The 21,994-nt window shown below is 38.2% G+C and overlaps 1 long non-coding RNA gene across 1 annotated transcript; it reads right to left on the bottom strand.

Moving 5' to 3' along the window:
• Window positions 1–14,256: 14,256 nt before the first annotated feature.
• Window positions 14,257–14,677, bottom strand: LOC145107780 (uncharacterized). Its single transcript, XR_013707967.1, has 3 exons — window positions 14,664–14,677; window positions 14,480–14,539; window positions 14,257–14,295 (listed from the first exon to the last, which is right to left on the bottom strand). It is a non-coding gene; the product is annotated as an uncharacterized LOC145107780 (long non-coding RNA).
• Between the last annotated feature and the right edge of the window lie 7,317 nt (window positions 14,678–21,994).

The following is a 21,994-nucleotide window of genomic DNA, read 5'->3' on the forward strand; positions in this document are numbered from 1 at the left end:
CCGGATCTATAGGCGTTACAATTAGCTCCCCCTTAGGATGATTACGTCCCGAAATCATCAACGAAATAGGGCTCATATGATGACTCCATACGTTATCTCTGCATCCTAAGTAATAACTGTAACTTTGATGTTTCTTCGAACGAGTATCTAACTCTAAGACTTCCTGACTGCAGGCGGTGCCCGATCTTGGACCTTCTGTCTATCTCATGTTAGACTTTCAGTCATGATCTTCATGTCACGATCTCGATCTTTATTGAGGACTCCTTCTTTAACAAACTTGAGATAAGTTTCTTCCTTCGATTATCATAATAGACCGATGGGTCATGTTCCAATGACTTCTCATTATGTGTCGCAACGCTCAGACTCAGGTCTCTTAGAGTCAAATTCCAGAATGGAATATACCTTCCTTCATGTTCTAATGTGATAGAATCAAATTTTAACATGTAGCATTTCTAGCTACTAACTTCTTTAACAACGAGCGCGATACTTCTATTAATCGCTTTGATTATCTCTAACTTCAATTTTTTGGCTTAAGTCAGATGCTACATCGAACTTGGTTCTCTGAAAGACGTAACATACTCATCGTAGTCGGACTCAGTTCGATATGACCACTAGGGTCAGAATAACAACAATCTTTTTAGTCATTACCGAAATGATGGTAACGACATATTTGAATAAAACGGAATCAATTACTAGCTTCTTGGTAACCTTGTGACTTTCCCTGATCCAAGCGTGAGTCCTGTACTTCCGGTAGTATATGCATCTACTACCTTTCACACCTACTCCTACTCGTCCCAAGTATTGTCTCGCAGTTTTTCAATTAACCATAAAAAATCACATAACAAATTGACACATCAGATAACAAAACGAAGTTTTTATATTATTCCTTGAAACGATTACATAGGTGTTCAAGTTCAACCTATACTATGCCTCTAATAGGCTGCACCTCCTGATACTATCCGCATGGCTTCTTCATAACTTGATCCTCGGATATCCATCCTCACTCCTGATTCCTGGCATTGTCATCTACTTCGTCAAGGATCATTTTGAATGCTCTTGCTTTTGGCTTTAGCGGCACATTTTGCCTTGCAGCTTCGTTCTTCTTTGGACAGTTCTTCGAAATATGCCCATCATTTCCACATTCGTAGCACTTATTGTCTTCGAATGTACAATCTCTGGAATTGTTGGGTCAAAATATTGGTTTATACTTTGCTTTTCTAGGAAAATATATTTTTCTATAATGTAATATGTAATTTTGTGGCTGTGTACGGCCGTACACGTGTGTACGGCTGCACACCCTGTGTACGGCCGTACACAGGGTGTGCGGCTGTACACACGTGTACGGCTGGTATCTCATATATATAGGGTGGAGAGTGCATGAGTGAAAGCGAGCTTAAGTGTGTGAAATCCAAGGTGTTCTAGAGAGAGAAACTAGAGAGAAGTGTTTGTGTGTGAATCTCTTGTATCTGGATCTACATTCTTATCAATTCATACAAAGATTCATCATCTTCTTCTTCTCCTTCTCTTCTATATTAATCTGACATAATCCATTTGATTGGGATTCCGCACCATCAAACGGATCTAATTGATACACAAGCAGTTTGGGGACTTACAAGTGGTATCAGAGCTTGGATTGTATCAATCAATTTTGTCAGATCTGGAGCTTATTTCATCTTATTTTGAAAAGGTTTTTGCGATTTTAGATAGATCGGGGCAAAATAAGGGGGGTTTGTTCTTTGCATTTTTGATACAAACGAGTTTTTGATCGAGTTTTGGAGCAAAAATGGTGAAAAATGTCGTTTTTTCTTCGCATCTGTTGAAGGTGTACGGTTGGACTTTGAAGGTGTGCGGTTGAGCTGGTTGAAGGTGTACGGCTCGGTGTGCGGCTCGGAGTGTGCGGTTAGGACGTGTGCGGCTCGGAGTGTACGGTCGGAGGTTGCAGTTCTCGCCTCGGATCTCGTCCTCGCATAGGATCCGAAGTTCGCACCGCGTCTTACTAAAAAAAATATTGAAGCGAAGTTGAGGGTGCCGGGGATCGAACCTGGGACCTCTGGTTCATAAACCCAACGCCTTACCAACTCAGCTCGGCTGCTTGTTGATTCAACTCTTCCGATTTTAATTCATATAGACTCCTTTTCGCACCCAATTTCGAAAATTTGACACTTTTAACCCAAAAATCAATTTTCTTTATTTTTAAATTCCAATTTTCAACCCAAAATTTTAGTTTTTAATTTTTGACTTTATAAATTGACTTTTGACCTTAAATTTTGACTTTGACTTTAAAGTTTGACCTTTGACTTTAAGCGTTGACTTTCTCGTTTGACTTTAAAATTTTCAAATTTAGCTTTTTGGTTTGACTTTGAAGTTTGACTTTTCAAGTTTGACTTTTAAGTTTGACCTTGTAAATTTGACTTTTAGGGTTGAGTTTTGAGTTATTTTTGTCAAAGGGCAATTTTGATAAAAATGAGTTCCTCTTCCATTCCGGTCAATGAAGTTTCATGCTCTCAATCTTGTAAAACTACTATTAAATTTCTCCAAGATCAAATCGATTTATTAAAAAGAGAAAATGTGGACCTCAAATACGAAGGCTATACTCTTAGGAAAGGTCAGAAACTTCTGAAAGCTCATTTAGAGGCCAAGACTAAGGACTTTAGGAAATTACAAGAAGATTACAACAACAAGTGTGAAAATTACGATAACATTAAGAAAAAACTTGTTGTTGTAACTGAAGAACTCGAGGCTTTGAAAATTAAGTGTGGAAAAACAGATGTTAGTTTCAAAAATTATACTGCGTCAAGTAAGACAGTCGAGTCCTTATTTGAAACCCAATTAAAATTCAAAGATAATCAAAACAAGGGTCTAGGGTATGATAGTGTTCCTCCGCCTTTCAATCATAACTACACATCATCCCTACGACACAGGAAGAAATAGACAGGGAGGCACATCTTCAATATGGCAAACCAGCTGGATTTGTGTTAGGAGGTATTCAGGTTGAAAATACTAATGTTTCTACCTCATGTGCAAGTAAAGGAGCAGAGGATGAGAACAAGGAGAAAACCATTGAACAAACCAACATCTCCTTGAACTCTGAATATGTTGCTTCGAACTCAGCTGCTTCTGATCAACCTGCTGTTGAGAAATACAAGCCACCAATTCCAGTGAAACAGAGTGCCTGTTGTAATTGTGCTTGTGGGAACAATAAGAGACAAGGCAAAGCCACGCCACCAGGGGCAGGAAGAAACAACTCCTACGTGAAGAAGCAGACTTGCTTTCACTGTGGAACACCTGGACACATTGCCAGAAATTGTCCAAATCGAGCGTACGTTCCCTACTATGCGCAAGGGTGGCAGAACGCGCCAAGAGGGAGATTTTCCAAAGGAGACCCCTCAAGGTCACGATCAGACATTTGGGACTGGAATGCCAAGAAGGCCAAGAGTTCAACCCACAAGGCCAAGAAGCCAACTCCCAAGAACAAGAAGGGAATGCCGGCCAAGAAGCCAAATCCAAGAGATGCTCCCGTGAAGCCAAAATCAAAGTCATCTCAACGGCCGACATCAAGATCAGAAACAAGTACTGAGCCACCCATCGGATCGAAAAAGAAATGGATCAAACCCGACTACAGATGGGTTCCAAAGGTTCAATCTCCCAAATCATCTAATGATTCTAATTTTTCTTCATCTTCTGTTTGTAATAAACAGGATATGTCATGGGAGAGAGTACCGTGCAAGGATGAAAAAGGTCGACCCAGTTTCAAAATGGACTGGGTTCCAAAGACCAACTGATCCCGCTCTATGTCGGAACAGCTGTGGAGGCATATCATCAGACTTCGGTTTGTTGGTAGTGGGTGTTCCTGGCACATGATAGGGGACATCTCTCAACTGTACAACATTCAAACCTTTGTTTGAGAGTATGTGTCCTTTTGCGGGAAAGAAAGAAAGGAAGAGATCACAAATGGGGTTAGTGCTTAATGACATGAAGAATTTTCGGATCTGTTCTGAGATTATGCGTGCTGTTCTCAGACCTTCTAGATGCAAATTCAATCGGTGAATTACGGTTTGCGTTTTCTTCTCCATACTCCTGAGTTTATCTTACTCTGATTCGATTCAAAGACTAATTTTTGTTTTAGGATAGTTTAAATTTGCGCATTTAATTTCGTTTCTCTCCTATGCACAAATTTAAGGGGAGAAATAAAAACAAAACAAATATTTTAAAATTTTAAAAAATCCAAAAACATTAAAAAAAAATCAAAAAATCAAAAATATGTTGTTAATGAAATGTGCTTGAGGGAGATGTTTTGGGAAGTGATATAATCATGTGATAACAGGCAATCTGAATCTATGTAAGGGACTGAATCTGAATTGTCTAGGCTCTGTGTTCGATGCGCTGGTAAGCACGAGAGATTAAAATGGACTTGACTAGGCAGAGTTGAACTTTAGGAATTCAAAGACTTGACAAATCTTGACCTAGTTAAATCCATTAGGCCTGACAATACGACGCTCATATAGGTTGAGCAGGGAGATATACATGATAATCCACCAGTCACACTAAAATAATCTGTATCTAGAACTGTGGTTTAACTCTTCCTCAATGTACGGACTTTGTCCTTAATTTCGGTATTGATGGGGCGACTGGGGAATTCCGATAAAGTAGGTCTGTAGGAAATTATTTTCTTGCTTTATTTCTGTTAGTCATATGTTGCCTCCTCTGCGTGATTGAAATACATCCGACCTGGACTGCAACATATGCAATTCTATTTCTCCGCATCCTCTATCTATGCAATTCTTCATGTCTGTTAGTCATATGCTGTCTCCTTTGCGTGATTGAAATACATCCGACCTGGTACACAGCATATGCACCATTCTACTTCTCAATCCCTCTAAATCTGGTTAGTCATATGTTTCACCCTCTGCGAGATTGGAAGAGATCTGACCTGGGTGTATAGCATATGCATTCTAAATCTGACTTCTCTCATAATGATTGTCTGCTCACCTAAAGTAAGGAGTACTTTGGAAGTTCCTGATTATTGGGGTATGTCAGGAAGCGGGAAACATGTTCTAGTACATTTAAAATTGAACAATCACTAGGTTGTCTGTAGATCTCGCTGCTCAATTTAGGTGGACAACAATATCTTTGGTCATCGTCAGCTGAATGGTCCTTAAGGAATATTATCTAGGAACTTAGGATCACATTGTCTTGTCACTTATAGTATGTCCTAATTTTGTCACAATCTTTCATGTTTAAGTGGACCACAATATCGGCGATTAACCAGATCTATTCATAAAGAGAGAGGTACTGATAAACGGATAAAGGTTGTCTAATGATTTTGATCCCAAATCACTCTTAAAGTTAGATATCATTTTTATTTTTGTTAAATTTGTTCATAGTTTTCTTCTAATTTAAATATTAGGGGAGAATTAAAAATTTTGAAAACCAAACAAAAAATCAAAAATTAAAAATCCAAAAATAGTGTTATTTCTGTTTTATTTCTTTTTCAGAAAATATGAAAAATCCAAAAATATTGTGTGCTAAATTTTCTTTTAGTTTTGTTTTGTCTTGAAAAGTGAAATCAGGTGAAGATGAAACTCATGGAGTTTCTGACGAAGATTTCTGAGCCAAGGCCTCATCCGTGATCATCGAAGAATTCTCATTCGAAGGAGCAAGAAATGAAGAATATTCTTTCGACATTCAATCTTTCAACCCCAGAAGCAAGGTGAAGCTGCACTTGAAGATTATGTGACAGATTGCATTGAAGCCTTCTCAATCAATTTGCTGTTATTCTTGAACCTGCTGAAGTGATCCTGAAGATTAGTTCTCTCTGATGTTCTCTCTGAAGATTCTCAAGCTGAAATCGCTATCTTTCAAGAATCTTATCAAGAAGCCTCCTCACCCAATGTGCGTTTAATGTCAAATTTTGAAGAAATTCCCCACTGCTCAAGATGAAGTCATTCATTGAAGATTCATATGTTCATCTTGATGCTGTGAAGATATCGAAGATTAATGCTGAAGCCAAGCTCCCAATGAAGATTAACAAGAAAAGCCAGCTACCTTTTTAGGGGGGAGTTTGTTGGGTCAGTTAGAAAAGAAACCTATAAACCAAGGGGAGATTGTTGGGTCAAAATATTGGTTTATACTTTGCTTTTCTAGGAAAATATATTTTTCTATAATGTAATATGTAATTTTGTGGCTGTGTACGGCCGTACACGTGTGTACGGCCGCACACCCTGTGTACGGCCGTACACAGGGTGTGCGGCTGTACACACGTGTACGGCTGGTGTCTCATATATATAGGGTGGGGAGTGCATGAGTGAAATGGAGCTTAAGTGTGTGAAATCCAAGGTGTTCTAGAGAGTGAAACTAGAGAGAAGTGTTAGTGTGTGTGAATCTCTTGTATCTGGATCTACATTCTTATCAATTCATACAAAGATTCATCATCTTCTTCTTCTCCTTCTCTTCTATTTTGATCTGGCATCATTCAATTGATTGGGATTCCGCACCATCAATTGGATCTGATTGATACACAAGCATTTTAGGGACTTACAGGAATAGTGACCAGTCTTGCCACACTTATAGCACGTCACTTCTCCATCACATCTTCCGAAGTGCTTCTTCTTGCACTTCTCACACCATCTTGCTTCACCTCCTCCCCCTCCAGACTTCGAGAATTTTCTCTCCTTGTTGGACCTTGAAGATCCTTCATGCTTCCTTTTGTCGCCAACTTGAGCTCTCTCCAGACCCTTCTCTCTTATCTGGGTCTCCACATTCTTAGCAGCCCAGATGGAGGCTTTCAGAGTGGTTGCTTGCTTGACCATTGGACCAAAGTCCGCTGGTAATCCGAGGGCAAACTTGTTGACCTTGGAGAGCTCAGTTGGAACTAGGTAAGGAACGAGCTTTATCTTCTCCGTAAAACTTGCGGCGTACTCGGTGACACTCATCATTCCCTTCTTCAGCTTCTGTAATTCATTATTGATCTCTAGAAGATCCTGCTCAGAGCAGTACTGCATCTTTAATTGCACTAGGAAATCTTCCCAAGACATCTTACTTGCTTCTCCCTTGGGCATCGTGTTAGCTAGTAGCTTCCACCAGCTCAGTACTCCAGCCTTTAACAGAGGGACCGCAAGGGCGGTCTTTTGTTTGTTGCTACACTCGCAACTCTCAAACATTGTCTCCATCTCGGAGATCCAGTCCATAACTTCCACCGGTGATGGGTTTCCAGAAAGACTCGGGGGTTTGGATGCCATGAAATACTTGTACTTGCATCCATGTCTGTCATTTCCTCCATCCTGGTTGTTTTTTCTAACTATCGGTGGGTTGGCTTGGCCAACCGTCCTACTGTAGTTTCCTCCTTCTCACTGCCCATCATTCAACTTGGGCTGTTCAATAGGTAACGTAAGTTCCTCTCGATTTTGTTGAAGTAAACGCCTTGTTTCCTCCATTTGACGATCCAACATCATTTGGATCGTCGCTTGTACCCCGACCATTGTGATTGGATCAGGTGCGGTTACTACAACATGTATTTGTTCAATCGCTGGGGGTTGTTGATTTCTATCTCCATTCGCGTTCCCGACTCCACTTTGGGTTCTAGCAGTTTTGATCTATACACCAGATCAGATGTTCGGTGCGAAATGACGAGAATTAAGATAGGAAAGATTTTTTTACGATTGACGTGTAAATCTCCTTATTACGCCGAAAAGTTACATGCCAGTTCTAATATCGTAATTAAACGTGTAGAAATCTGTACACATAAAATTTCCAGATCCGGTCGGCAACAGACCATAGATTCGGTTAAACGATAGCATAAAGCATGACAAATCATTTAGCACGTAAAAGCAATTTAGGCATCATTCCTAAAATAAGCTAGTGCTTGTGTCTATTCAGGTGTATTACCTAAATCTATTAGATACACTCCTCACAATCATTGCTTAGCATTCTAAGTTTAAGTCTAGAAATAAATCCATATTCGTAGTTCGCTTAAACTAATGTTCTGATACCAACTGTGACATCCCCATTTTTCACGGCCAGAAAAGACCGATTTTGTTTATGCTGTATAAAAATCAGAGTATCTCTTTTAATCAAAAGGTTGCGGAATTTGTTCCCAGTAAAACATGATAAATACGTTATCAAAGCATTTCCGAAGAAAAGTATTCTTATTCATTTTAAAACATTTCGGATGTCATTGTCAATACATAAACATAAGCATAAATAGAACTTACATTCATTATCACTAGTGATCTATATCTCCTTAATCTCCCAATGTAATGTGACTTCATATCAACAGCTGTGATATAAATAAACTGAGTGGGTCAGGTTGGGAAACCCGGTGAGTACATAGGGTTTTCAACCCACAATAATATAATTATTATGTTTAATCATCAAAGAATTAACCCAATTACCCATCCCCATTATCTTCTTTATTCCTAAGTACCTTCCCTAAGGATTTATCCTAAGGGTCGTCTCCTACATCATATTTACGTCTCATCTCCTTACATCGCATTTCCTTATATGTTTGTTCCTAAGGACTCTCCCTAAGGATCATCGCGTACATCGCATAGATAGTATTGATTCAGGGATTACTCCCTCAACACGTGCCCAACAACGGTTAGGGTATCATCGCATGAATACGTAGTTACAACATCGCCTGAACTCGTAATTCATAGTAAGGGGTTAGAGTATCATCGCATGAATACGTAGTTACAACATCGCCTGAACTCGTAATTCATAGTAAGGGGTTAGAGTATCATAGCATGAATACGTAGTTACAACATCGCCTGAACTCGTAATTCATAGTAAGGGATTAGAGTATCATCGCATGAATACGAAGTTACAACATCGTCTGAACTCATAATTCATCACCTATAGGTTATGGGTCTGTTGGTGTTTCCACGGGGTTGTCTATAATAGTTCGTGGTCGCCATCTATACTCTGGTAGATGACTACATCTCCAAATTGACGGACAAGGTTATAGTATCTTTCATCCTACATTACCGATTCATCATCACCTATCTATCCTCACCTAATTATCATCAGCTTCTTATCATCACCTATCTCTCATCATTTTATTACATCACACACCAACTATTTCATCTACCCATGTTTTATCCCAACATATTTGTAGATATAAAGTAAATATACAGTTTAAATCATTTAAAACATGTATAAAATCATTCATCCAGCATAGACAACAAGTATTCAGATAATATGCACACATAACATGTAATTTATATAAAACACTTCATATCTAGGTCTAAGCTGAAAGTAACTATGCACTCACCTGAAAAGTTGGTGATTCTGCCTTCGAAAAGCGCTTCGTTACCTCAAAACAATTATCCCTCGATAAAACCTAGTATCAATACCACTAGGGTTTAGTCTAACGTTAACCGCGAGTAATTAATAGTCTAGCTATTATTATTATAGAAGCGTTAAACAACACTCTATATAACTCATAATAATAGCCCAAATAATTATTTTAAGGACCTAATAACATTACTATAATTATTTGAAAGCTATATTAAAAATTGCATAGACGTAGCTCACTTACAGCGGGTTTTAAAGAAAACTGGGCTTCGCTTGGAGCAGCGTTTCGAAACTGAAAGACCCTTCTTTCTCTAGACTCCGGGAGCCTCGGGGCTTCCTTCGGGTGCTAGGGGTTCACCTAGACTTTAGGGGGGGGGGGGGGTTAGAAACCCTAGACAGAGAAAGTAGTGAGGGAGAGATGAGAGAAAGGTGTGAGAAATCCGAGCAACTTCACATGCTATTTATAGCTTCCCAGCCTCGGTTACGCTGGGCGTTCGGACGAGGCTACGCTGGGCGTAGTCTCGGATAAGGATGCCAGCTCGCATCCAGCTGTCGCGCATGAGCCATTCTCGGAAGTGGATAAGGAGCGAAGGTACGTGGGGCATACCAACCTCGGACGCGGCACGTAGCGAAGGGCTACGTGGCTTTATCCGAAGCGTTGCGTGATCTGCGATGGATGGTCCAGATGTTGCCACGTCATCGATCCGTGCCTTAGCTTGGCAAATCCGACTCTAAACTTTAAAAATTTGTATATTTCGCATACGAGCTCCGTTTTTGACGTTCTTTATATCCACGCGAAGGCGGGAACGTACTCTACAACTTTCGTTTAGACTCCGTCGGCTAATTTTGACTTTATTTTAAAAGTTATATTATTAACAGGCCGGGACACTATTAGTCCGTTAAAAATTCATAACTTTTTCATCCGACGTCCGTTTTCGTCTGTCTTTTTATCGTTACGCTACGAATAACGAGATCCTCGATTCTCGTTTAGGTTGTGTCGGCTAAAAACCGCTCGATCTAATATTCGAATTTCGGGCTGTACACCGCTAAGCTGAAACTTCGAAAAATCATAACTTCCTCATACGAAGTCAGATTTGGGCGTTCTTTTTATGGACGCTCTCGGTTTAATGTATTCTACGACTTTCGTTTAGATCGCTAAGGCTGAATATCGCTCTATCGTAAATTCACTATTTACGTTTCCCGGTGTCGTGCCGGTTTCGTCTCGAAACTTCGACGGGTCATAACTTCTTCGTTATAACTCGGATTTCGGCGTTTTTTATATGTACAGAAACCTCGTGACATATTCTAAAACTTGGTTAAGATTGTTCATTCTTAATAATCTTTTGTAGAAAGGTCGTTTTCGACCCCTATTATCTCTTAATTGACTAGCCCGGATCTATGGGCGTTACAATTTGTGTTTGGGAGTAAAGGTGGTGTTGCAACAAGTCTGAAACTTACCAACCATATAGGAATGCTAGAGCATAACATAAAGTTTAAAATACTATACGAGTATTTTATGATACTATATAATGACAACAAACCTAAAAACGTGCCAAGAAATACTAGAAGCAAACATATAATTTAAAATACTATAGGAGTATTTTAGGTAACATAGATAATCTTGCATAAAAACTAAAAAGACCCTTACTGGTAGATCTACAATTACAGAGTGTACGCTTCCAAGATTATATATAATGAGGATCTTATAGACTTAGAATGTGTGGTTTCGCATTACTTCCTTTTCCTTTTTTATATTTGGATATAGAGTAGTATCACATCTTCGAAAGTCTATTAGTTCTGACATATATATAATTTGTATGCACTATGTAATTCTAGAAGGACCCGCTGAGGATTACACAGTAAAATATTATAATTACCTCTTCAGCCACTCTTTAGACATTCCCATTCTCGTATAAACCTCTTTAGATAGTTGTAGCCACTTCAGCAATCAGCAGAGAAGTCAACGAAGATCCAGAAGAGTGTCATTATGAGGATTTCCGAAGAGGAGATCGATGAGCAATCAAGAAACTATAGAAATCACCATGTGTCCTTACCTTGTTAGGAACATCGTGAGAAGTTCGCTTGAACTCCTAAGATTCAAGCTCTCCGTCAGGAAGTAATGAGATTCAGTGCCAGAATCGGAAGTAGGACGGCTTGCCCATAGTAGAACAGAGAACAGAGGGAGGCCCCGCATGAAACATGAGAAGTGTTTCTGTTCCTAATGCGTCACCTTAATTAACTAATAAATAATTACAACATAGTAACACTACCAGAAAAACAGCATTTTACGACGCGCAATGTGTATCGTAAAACGCTCAGACGACGCGCAAATGCGCGTCAAGAAAGGCCCTGTCATTACGGAAGACGACGCGCATTTGCGCGTCGTCTGTTTACGACGTGCATTTACGACGCGCAGTTATGACGCGCAATGCGTATCAAGAAAGGCCCTGTCAAAAAGGAAGACGACACGCATTTGCGAGTCGTAACCTTACGACGCGCGTGTTTATGACACGCAAAGCGTATCAAGGAAGCCTGTGTCATAAAGGAAGACGACACGCATTTTTGCATGTCATAACTTTAAATTTTTTTAAAATTATATATTTTTGATAGATTTACTAATTTTCAAATTAAATAACACATTAAAAGTCTCATAATACAAAATAAAATACCATAAACAATAAAGATAATTCATTGCACTAAGGACCATGTTAACAAAAGAATATAACATTATATACCATAAGTACCCTCAAGTAATCAATCTCTTACAATGTTACTAAAATACCCTCAAGTAATCAATGTCTTACAAAGTTACTAAGAGACTTAGATACTCAGTTGGTATGTAATATGGCACTAAGAAGCCCAAGAATTTTTTGTGTTTTTCCTGTTCCTGGTGGATCCTACATGGACAAAAGGTAAGAATTAACATTTTCAAAGTACAATGCTTCAATAAGGAAATCAATGGTAAAAGGCAAATCTGAATAAGAACAAACTTTATACATATATACAAGGAAGTATTGTAATACACAATAACAACAACAAATACCAATTACCCTTTGCTTACCTTTTCTTATGGCCACCTCCAAAAGTGAGAATTTGATAAAAGATTTAGGTCACGCATTCTCTCATCAAGCTCTGTATCCAAAAGTGAGAATTTGATAAAAGATTTAAAAAGTGGGAAAATGTCAAGAATATAGAGGATAATACATTAAGAAAAAAAATTACCTTCACAAAGAGCAAGTTTCAACCTTCTTCCCCAACAATGTTTGAAAGCAAAAAGCTCATATATATCGATCTCTGCTAAAAGGATATCTATTTCTTGATGATCTTTATGCAAATTGAAGTACATAATATATTAGGCATATGATAATAAGGAGAGAATTATCTTTTTGTTTTCGTTTTTTATTTTTAATGCTCCTTTCACTGCTGTAATCCAACACATAACAGGATAAATAAATAAATAAAAACTAACAAAGATTAATGTTCTCTAAAATGAAGAATATGATATTTGATAAGATTGTATAGTAGTTAGAATACATACATCCCCAAATGCAGCAAACTTTTCCTGAATTGCATCTTGCAAGTGATCTTCAGCCTCTTCTTCAGTAATTTCTGATATTATAGAACATGACAAACCTGGATAACTTTTGATTGAATAATATCAGCCACATCTTTCTCTTGATATTGCCTCTCAACATTGTTCAAATCATTTAGGCAACTATTATACCATTCTATCTGAAGTTATTATAATAAAGAATAAGATGTTAACAGATAGCATAACTAATGTAATTATGTAAACTGGTTTTTAGAGAAAAATGTGGGTTTGACTTTTTGACTTATTTGAGGTATACTAACCGTGTCTGTTTCTTCTGTTATTGTCCAGTATTATCTGTTGTACTTCCTGCCCTAAGAATCTTGTCTTGTAAACTCTTATCATGTATGGAAGAATATAAAGGGTCATTAGCCAATTATCTGATAAGAACATTTCAAAACTGTAAATATACGAATTAAGAAGCAATGTAGTGTGTGCACTGTGCATGTGTAATTGTTTATCCAACAAAATATTAAGTATTATAAAAGGTAAATGAGACCATATGACAAATGTCAAGAAAAGATATACATTTTAAAGCTACAAGGTAAAGGAAAGTACCTGTTTAAGAAAAATTATTTCACTTTCTGACAAGCCTCTCCTGCAAAATTTTATAAAAAAAATATCAACTAAAAGCATTTCCATACAAGATGCAGCCAAATGATTAGCAATAGTATTATCATCATTATGTTAAGAGTTAAGCTCAATTTTTATCTTCAATTTCACCAAATTTGAATCAAAAAATAAGCAATTTTTGTTACATTCGTTTAAAATGTCGATACATAACCCCATAAGAACAATTCAGAACTACAGGGGATAATGTGTAATGTTTCCAAGGTTGAGGGATGTCCTCTGTAATCTACCTGGTATGATTAACATCATCCTTACGAGAGAGGACAGCAATAGCATGATCAAAAATGGAATTGACTTTTTCGCCCATTTGGATAGCATGAACAGAGAAGCTGCAGGAGTATATGAGAATATATATTCTTAGTAAATAACAAAAAACAATAAACAGAAAATAAAGGGAAAATGAGTAAGAGAGATTACTTGTAATTTAGGTGACTGAGAAGAGGAAGATGATGATGATGATGATCTCTATCTACCCTGTTTTTGTAGAATGGAGCAAGAACATCTACATCTTGTGGAATCCTAGTGTGTTCAAATATATGATCAATTTTTTTAAACCATCTCTCAAGTTCATATGTGTGTAGCTTAAAGACTGTATCAATGTCATAAAAAAGTACCCATGTGCACACTAAATTAGTTCAAACTCCAAGAATTAAGTCACTAAAATCAAATGTTATGTTATATACCTTGATTGCCACTCCATTCAAATCCTATAAAGATGAAATTCACAGGAACTAGAAGATACATATGTTCAACTTCTAAAATCTGTAGATAATTGGCAATGTTCCCTGAAATAATGAAACAAAAGTCATGCTTTTTTATTTCATAAGTGATAACATAATGAATGTTTGTACTTTGAAAAGTGATGAGCAATATCATAATCATTAATCTTAGAAAAGATATTGTTTGATATGATAATGATAATAAGACAATGCCTTTAGAAAAGTTAGAGAAAAGAAAGAAAATGAGTACCTGCCTTGGTGTAATTAAGAACACTCGATTCTTCAACTGTGGTCTCCAAATCATCAAAATCTGCAAGTAACAATTAGATGTGATCATGCAATGAGAAGACATCAAAAGAGTTAACTATAGAAACAAATTTTTCAAAAGACAAATTCATGTGCTAATAGAAGAAGAAAAAAAGATGAATGCATACCACTTCGTATGACAACTTCACTCCATAACTTACTCCTCTCTTTGATCATCAAAACAAATGAATTTCACTACTGATCGAATTTATGTAGCAACTAGCAAGTAATCGATAAGAGTGAAGGAATATGAAATGAGATTTGTTTTAACTTACCAGCAGCAGCAAGGAAATTAAGGGGATGAACTGAGATTTGTTTTAACTTACCAGCAACTGGTCTATGTATTGTGTCTCCCTTACATTTATCAACATATATCTAAAAAAATTGTTCATGTTCCATAGAGGCATTTCATCAAACATGTTAAGTGCATTGAATTCATTCCAATTTCTACCAATCAAACATGTTAACATGCAACATCTCTTGAGTATCAAAATAATTAGAATTTCTAGAAGTAGATGTGTTGCTTGTGTTCAATGTGTTTGATAGAGCAAAGATCAAACTATTAACCACCTGTCACACAAAAAACATCAAGTGAGTCATCATAATTCATCACAGAACAAAAATTTCTATTCAATTCAGAGAAAATAATCAAAGTTGTTATAAGCAAACATGGAAAATAACAAGAGTGAGTTAGTTTAAATGCAGGGAATAGGGTAAAGTATGCAATCTAGCAATCTTAAAAATGAAGGAATTGTAGGTGTTACAGGAAAAATTAAGGTATCAGTGAAGAAGAAGAAGAAGAAGAAGAAGAAGAAGAAGAAGAAGAAGGAAATCACCTCAACTAAAATAGACATTTCATCAACAAATATTAGACCCAATATCCCTGAAGCATTCCCATTTAGGAATGCAGAGAAAGCACTTACACTTTTTCTAAGAGACCAATTATCCTTCCTGTTTGACCATGAAAACAAAAGGCAGAACATAAAACATTTAAAATAGGGTAAAGGGTAACAACTTGTATGTACAAGAACTTGAAATATACATAAATCTCGAGACTTAAAAAATTGATATGCTTGACCATGAAAAGTCAACATCATCTTTTTGTTAATCGAAGTAAAAAACGATGTATCACAATCTGAAACCCCTAAATTCACATCAATCTTGAAATGATTATAATATGAATTTTAACATTTAAGAGCATAATCAAATAAGAAAAATGAAGAAAACCTGATGTATTGGAGGGTACATTGAATTGGTACAAACAGGGCGTTCGAGAAGCTTGTAAACACTGGGGGTGGGATTAATTTTGGAAGGAACGACATTAACATAGTGAGTTTTGATGATAAAACCTGGGGATTTTGATGGCTGTTTTGACAATGTTGATGTTGATGTTAATGACGATGATGGTGGTATGGGATCTCGTCCTCATTTCATTCATCCGATGTTGAAACGCATTCAATGTAATCGAAATCCATTATCCCAAAATCAAAAGAAAAAGGAAAATAAAATACCCATAAAAAAGATCAAATTAGATGGAAGAGTATGTGGGTTTTGTTTGGAAATTCTTGTTCCTACCCTGTTTTTGGGTTAAGGATGAAGAACAGAAACTGGAGAAGTGGGAAGGGAACGGAAGTGTGAGAGAGAAACAGGAATAGCTTTATTGATCATTGAAAAGGGTGATATTTATTTTTGATAGCTCCCCGCCGGCGCACAACTCCAAGACTACCCAATCCCATCTTCTCCCCAAATCACTCCAAACCCTAACCCCTAATTCACTAATTCAAGAAGTGGTGATAGAAACTAGGGTTTTTGTGGGAGACGGAGAAGCAAAATAAGAAGTGAGCCTGATTGTTTGGTCGCCGATTTTATTATATGGAGCAAGAAGAAGATAGCGGAGAAGACATCGTCGTGAATGCCCGATGGTTGTGTCTTGGGTTAGAGAGAGAGAGGGGCGGGAGAGAGAGAATGGCTCTGTGCGATTTTACGAGAGAAAAGGCGATCCTGAGGAAAGAGTGAGAAGCGGGGTATTCAAAATTTTAGAATTTTAGATCCCTCTTTAAAAACGAGCGTTTAGTTAAAAAAATATAAAGCGACGTTTGTAGAGGACACACACTTAAAATAAGCGCCCTCCGTGTTTTTAATTTTGTTTTGTTTGACACTAATTTTAGGGCACGCACAAATGCGTGTCCTCTATCCTTCAAATTTTGCAAAACTAACATTATTTTTTAGGGCACGAACAAATGCGCGTCCTCTATCAGTGAGTGTCATTGTTTGCACGTCATTAAAGGGCTGTTTTCTAGTAGTGTAAGTTGGTGATTGCACCGCTCACATTATGTGTTAGGCTTATCGCCTTTTTCAGTCATGGCTAATATCATAAAATCGGATCACGAGACCTCAATTTGAGAGTGATTATTCCTAATAATTCATAAGTCTTTCTTATGTAGTCTCCGTTCTGAATTTCTTTCGAATCTTTTCGAAGTCGGAGAGTGATATTCCCCAGTCTAAAGATAACTTAGTCCGAGCGACACCCGATTTATGACATTTTCAATAAACTTACTTCCACCCTTTTTACTAGGACTGCATCATAGGGATGTGGGTCGAAACTTAAAGAACCATAAATCAAAATGCGGAAAATGTATTTGTGTAATCAATTTATTTAAATACATCTAGAATCAACCATCGTCGCTCACAAGCTTGTTTCCTCATCATATAGCAAAATCATGCCTCCGAAGAAACGTAATCAACCCACCGGCAAGACACCAATCCTTCAGATTGATGCAGCTACGTTTCAAGTTGCAGTTACAGCAGCTATCATGACTCATCTAAATGCTAACAACACAAATGTTAGTGGAAACACTATAGGTATTCCCGATCGTTGTGTTAGCCAGGTGCAACAACCAACACCAGTGTGTAAAGACACTCCAGAACTCAAACCAATTATCCTGAAAAGAAAGTTTGAGAACGAAAAAGGGAGTACTTCAACTCAAGGACCTTCCGAAGGGTAGCAGGCTGGGGCAGTCAATACCCGTATCAGCCCTCCAGTTCCGACACCGACGACACCATACTTAGGAAACCTCCCCCACTACACCAAGTGTAACTACCATAATTATGGAATCTGCCGATAATTATATTGTCTCAGATTCAGCATGAAGGGGCATACCGCCCACATCTGTAGGACCTCGGTCGAGTTCATCACATCAACCACCAATGTTGGGGTCAATCCAATATGCCATCTTTGTGGTGGAATAGGACATTTCAAGAGAGATTGTCCAACAGAAAGAGGTGACGAGGGTGCAAGAGGAGTTTAACCCTGAAACATAAAGAAGCATCAAGGAGCCCGGTAGAATTTTGGTACGCTTCTCAACCTTAGTAATTAATTAAAAATTTTTATGACCAATTATAATTATAATTACTCCCTCGTTAAAACAAAATCGCAGCACGGTTATAAAACTCAAAACCCCATCAGGTATAGCTACGATGGCTTAGTGTATACGTTAGGGCCATTTATAATTAAGATTTGTAGACCTCGAGTGAGTGATGCGGCCTCATTTCCTGTTCCTTGTTTGGTTGTGGATTTAGGGCGGAGTCACTCAGTCAACAGTCTTTCCAATCTTAATTATACATGACTAGTATATACTACGCGGTTATAGAAATTCCTTGTGAGAATCACTCCATGAAAAGTACATTATTTCAAATCGTCAGGACCCTCAAACTGTTAGCGCCCGTTATTTCCGGTTCAAAAGTTCGCGGTAGTGATACCATGAACGAAACCGGAAGTGCTAAAACCATATATGCTTGATATAACACATCGTCCTGATAATCATTTCTTGCGTATCGATTTCATATCTATTACGTCAAGAGATTTACGACATCATCGACAGTCATGGTCCGGCTTGGTCCTTACCATGCAAAAATTCACGGTGTTGTGTAAAAATAACTTTCATCCTAGTAAATCGTCAAATATAATTATTTCAAATCTAAATGGAAAATCTAATGCGAACCATCATGTCGTCCCTCGCATCTAAACTTTAGAAGTACCCAAGAGGGGGTACCACGCCTTGTTAGCCTATCCAGCAGTCAATAGACTTGAAGTAGAAAAAAGAACGCTGAAGATATCCTAGAAGACAGTAAACACCCGAGGCATACCCAATAGATCCCCTAAAAAGACCCTCGTACAGCATGGTTAAGTTCGTGATAAGAGAATAAAAACTCATGGGATTAACTTATTATTGCCAAGTGTATACATAAGAGTGGTATATAATTTAGATCGATAAGATTTAAGATGCATGATCCCGCCCTATTTCCTGTTCCTTGTTTGGTTGTGGACTTGGGGTGGAGCCATCCATCTGAACATCTTGTCATTCTCAATTATATACAACTTGTATACACGAAGTAGTGATGAATGAGCCCGGTATGAGTTTATCATGAACCATAACGCAAAAACCTTCGTCATATCCGTTGGGAAGAAGCTCGAACATGAGAAAACGACTGTGAGTTGAACTACTAAATGACTACGAAGTCGAAATTCGTTATCATCCCGGTTGAGCCAATGTAGTAGCTGGGACCCTTAGTCAGAAAGAGTAACTCAGATCGTAGAGTCAAATCGTATACTGCGACCACCCATTTACATCTGTTCACACGAATTAATGGCTCACCAAGGAGCCTAGAAACCTAGAAATGTGTCAGGAGAAATCTGGAGAGGGATGGATGAGTACTTAGAGGTCAGGTTGACGGAGTCTTATACCACATAGATTTGATCTAGTCACCGAAGTTCGGTGACGTCCGAGAGGTAGTCATGAAGGAATCTTGCAATACTCAAACACTCCGTTCATCCAGATCCAGACGAGAGGCGTCTAGACCTCAAGAAGTTAGATTAGTAGCTCGTCATGCGAGGAAAGGTATTGTTGCCTTGTAGGCAAGTGTCTTGCGCACACCAAAGTTAAAGTTAGAATACTGAAAGCCATAGGATTACCACCACGGTCGGGGGTACTTAAGTAGAAGAGGCCGCAGATTGCATTGGGCTTTATTGTCAAGCTTCCCAAGGCAACAGGCGAACACGATATCATTTGAGTGACTGTCGACGGATTAAATCTACACGCTCCTTGCAAACTGAAGAAAACGGACACAATGGAGAAGCTAATGGAACGCGTGTTCGAGAGATTAGTTAGACTGCTCGGTGTTCAAATGTATGCTATCTCTATAAGAGATAATAGAATCACCTCCCGAATTTGGCAGTCACTTCAGAAAATCTCTGAGGGCTAGGCTAGTCATTAGCATAGCCTACCATCCATGAAACGACAGACGGAATAATAGGATGATTCAACCATTAGGGATTATGCTGAGAATGCATTTGACTGACCTTGGTAAAGCTTGGGATACCCAATTGCCAACTAGTCAAGTCCTTTACCATACTGGCATTTGGAGTTGCTCCGTTCAAAAACCCTCATTAGTTGAAATTGTAGATCCTCTCTGCACTGGACTAAGGTAGGTGTCACGCAACTTGTTCGATGCCAACTGTCAGACAACTTATTCGCCAATCCATAAACCATTCGAGGAAACTGCCAAGCAGAATGTACGAATCCAAAAACGACCCAGAATTTCTAGAACCAACCTGGAAAGCTACGCGTTCCATAAGAGATAGACCTTTGGAAATCCAGGATGATGATCACGTCAAATGGGGATTTCACCCTAGAAGGGCATCATGTGTTTCAGATGCATGGAATGCTAAATCCAAGGTGCTTAGGGCCATCTAAGACTCTTGATAGAATTGGTCTGGCATCTTACAGGTCCCGACTATTAAGGGAATTCAATACATTTCACCCTATCCTTCCATGTCTATAAAGATTTCAAAAGGCGGTTGTCCGTCCGGACTCTTATTATTCCACTCGATTAGATCGATGTAAGCGAAAGCCTCGTCTTGGTAAAGAAATCTGTAGAAGTCCAATTCAATGGAGGAAACCCTTGGAAACCCTAGTCAGTGGAGTCCAGCGAACGAAAACGAAACCGTACCTCGTGGCGAAAATCTTCTAACGCGTATAGTGAGGGCTTGGTTCCCCTAGATATCGGATGAATCAAATAGAACACAAGTATCCGTACCTTCCACCTCATCCGTGAATATTGCTTAAACACTAATTTCGGGACGAAATTTCCTCTAACGGGGGGATGATGTGACAACCCGAAATTTTTGTCTTCTACAACATTCAATTCAATCAAAGTCAGAATCGTTTCTGCTATCTTTTAGCATTATTTAGGGTCTTTTAAATGTTATAAGCCTAGTACAATCAAGGTTAGGGCTTAGGGATGAGTTATCTAGGTCATAAGTGTTGCATTCGGACCAAACACTCCTTGAAGAGGAGTGTACGGCCGTACACATGGGTGTACGGCCGTACACCCATCATGACCGTGAACTCCTCCCATATATACATGATACCCTTCATTTTCCCTCATTTCCTCCATTTCCAAGTCAAGAAACCAATTTCTCTCTCAACCATCATCAAGAACACCCCTTCTAATCTTCAAAAGTGTAAGTGATTCTACCATTTATAAGTTGATATCCTTCCTAGTCTTGTAAACATCTCATGATTCATCCATGAAAACATCTCTTTTATGATAGATCTTCAAATCTTCATCCATTTCACCAAGAACACACACTTGTTCTTGGGCCGTGAACTCCTTAAAGACTTCCAAAGTGTGAGTATTTCCTCTATCTTCAAGTTAGACATGTTAAACACTTGATTGATAGCCTTGAAACATCATCCAATTCATGAACATCATGAGTGTACGGCTGTACACTCTATCTACGACCGTACACCCTTGTTTGGTTCTTAATCTTGAGCCTTAAACACTTCTAGATACTTGCTGTCCATTAGAGCTCATAAACCCTTGAAACCCTATGAATCAAGACCCAAAAATGCATCATAGTGGAGTGTGTACGGCCGTAAACACTTGGTGTGGCCGTACACACCTGGTGTGGTCATGAACACACTTCTATTTGGTCGTAAACACCCTTAAACCAATCACATGTGATTGGTGCACTTCATTTCAAGTGTTTCCTAGTCCAATGGTCGTCTATCCTAGCATGTTAGTTGTTTTATACACTAATATCATGCTTATATGTATCATTATATGATGATTAGGATCCGTTTGTGCTTCGAGACTTCATTCGTGTGTATAGCACTCTTATTCATGTCTTCAAACAAATCATCCACCAAAGGTGAGTTCATACCCCTATAATATACCTTTTAAATAATTTTAAATGCTTTTGAGGGGGGGGGGGGGATACAAGTTGAACACAATCAAATTGTGTTAAATAATCTATTTGTGATACAAATGACACCGAAAAGACTTTATTTATGTTTTAAAGATTATGATAATAATAGTAGATTTCCAAACGTCTCCAAATGACCTTAAGTCATGTAAATTCTTTTAGAGTCATGTTAAAACCTTTTAAAAGATTAGA

This window comes from Lactuca virosa, chromosome 1 (genome assembly GCF_052849685.1).
Source record: "Lactuca virosa cultivar CGN04683 chromosome 1, Lactuca_virosa_CGN04683_v6, whole genome shotgun sequence".
In the NCBI taxonomy this organism is placed as follows: Eukaryota; Viridiplantae; Streptophyta; class Magnoliopsida; order Asterales; family Asteraceae; genus Lactuca; species Lactuca virosa.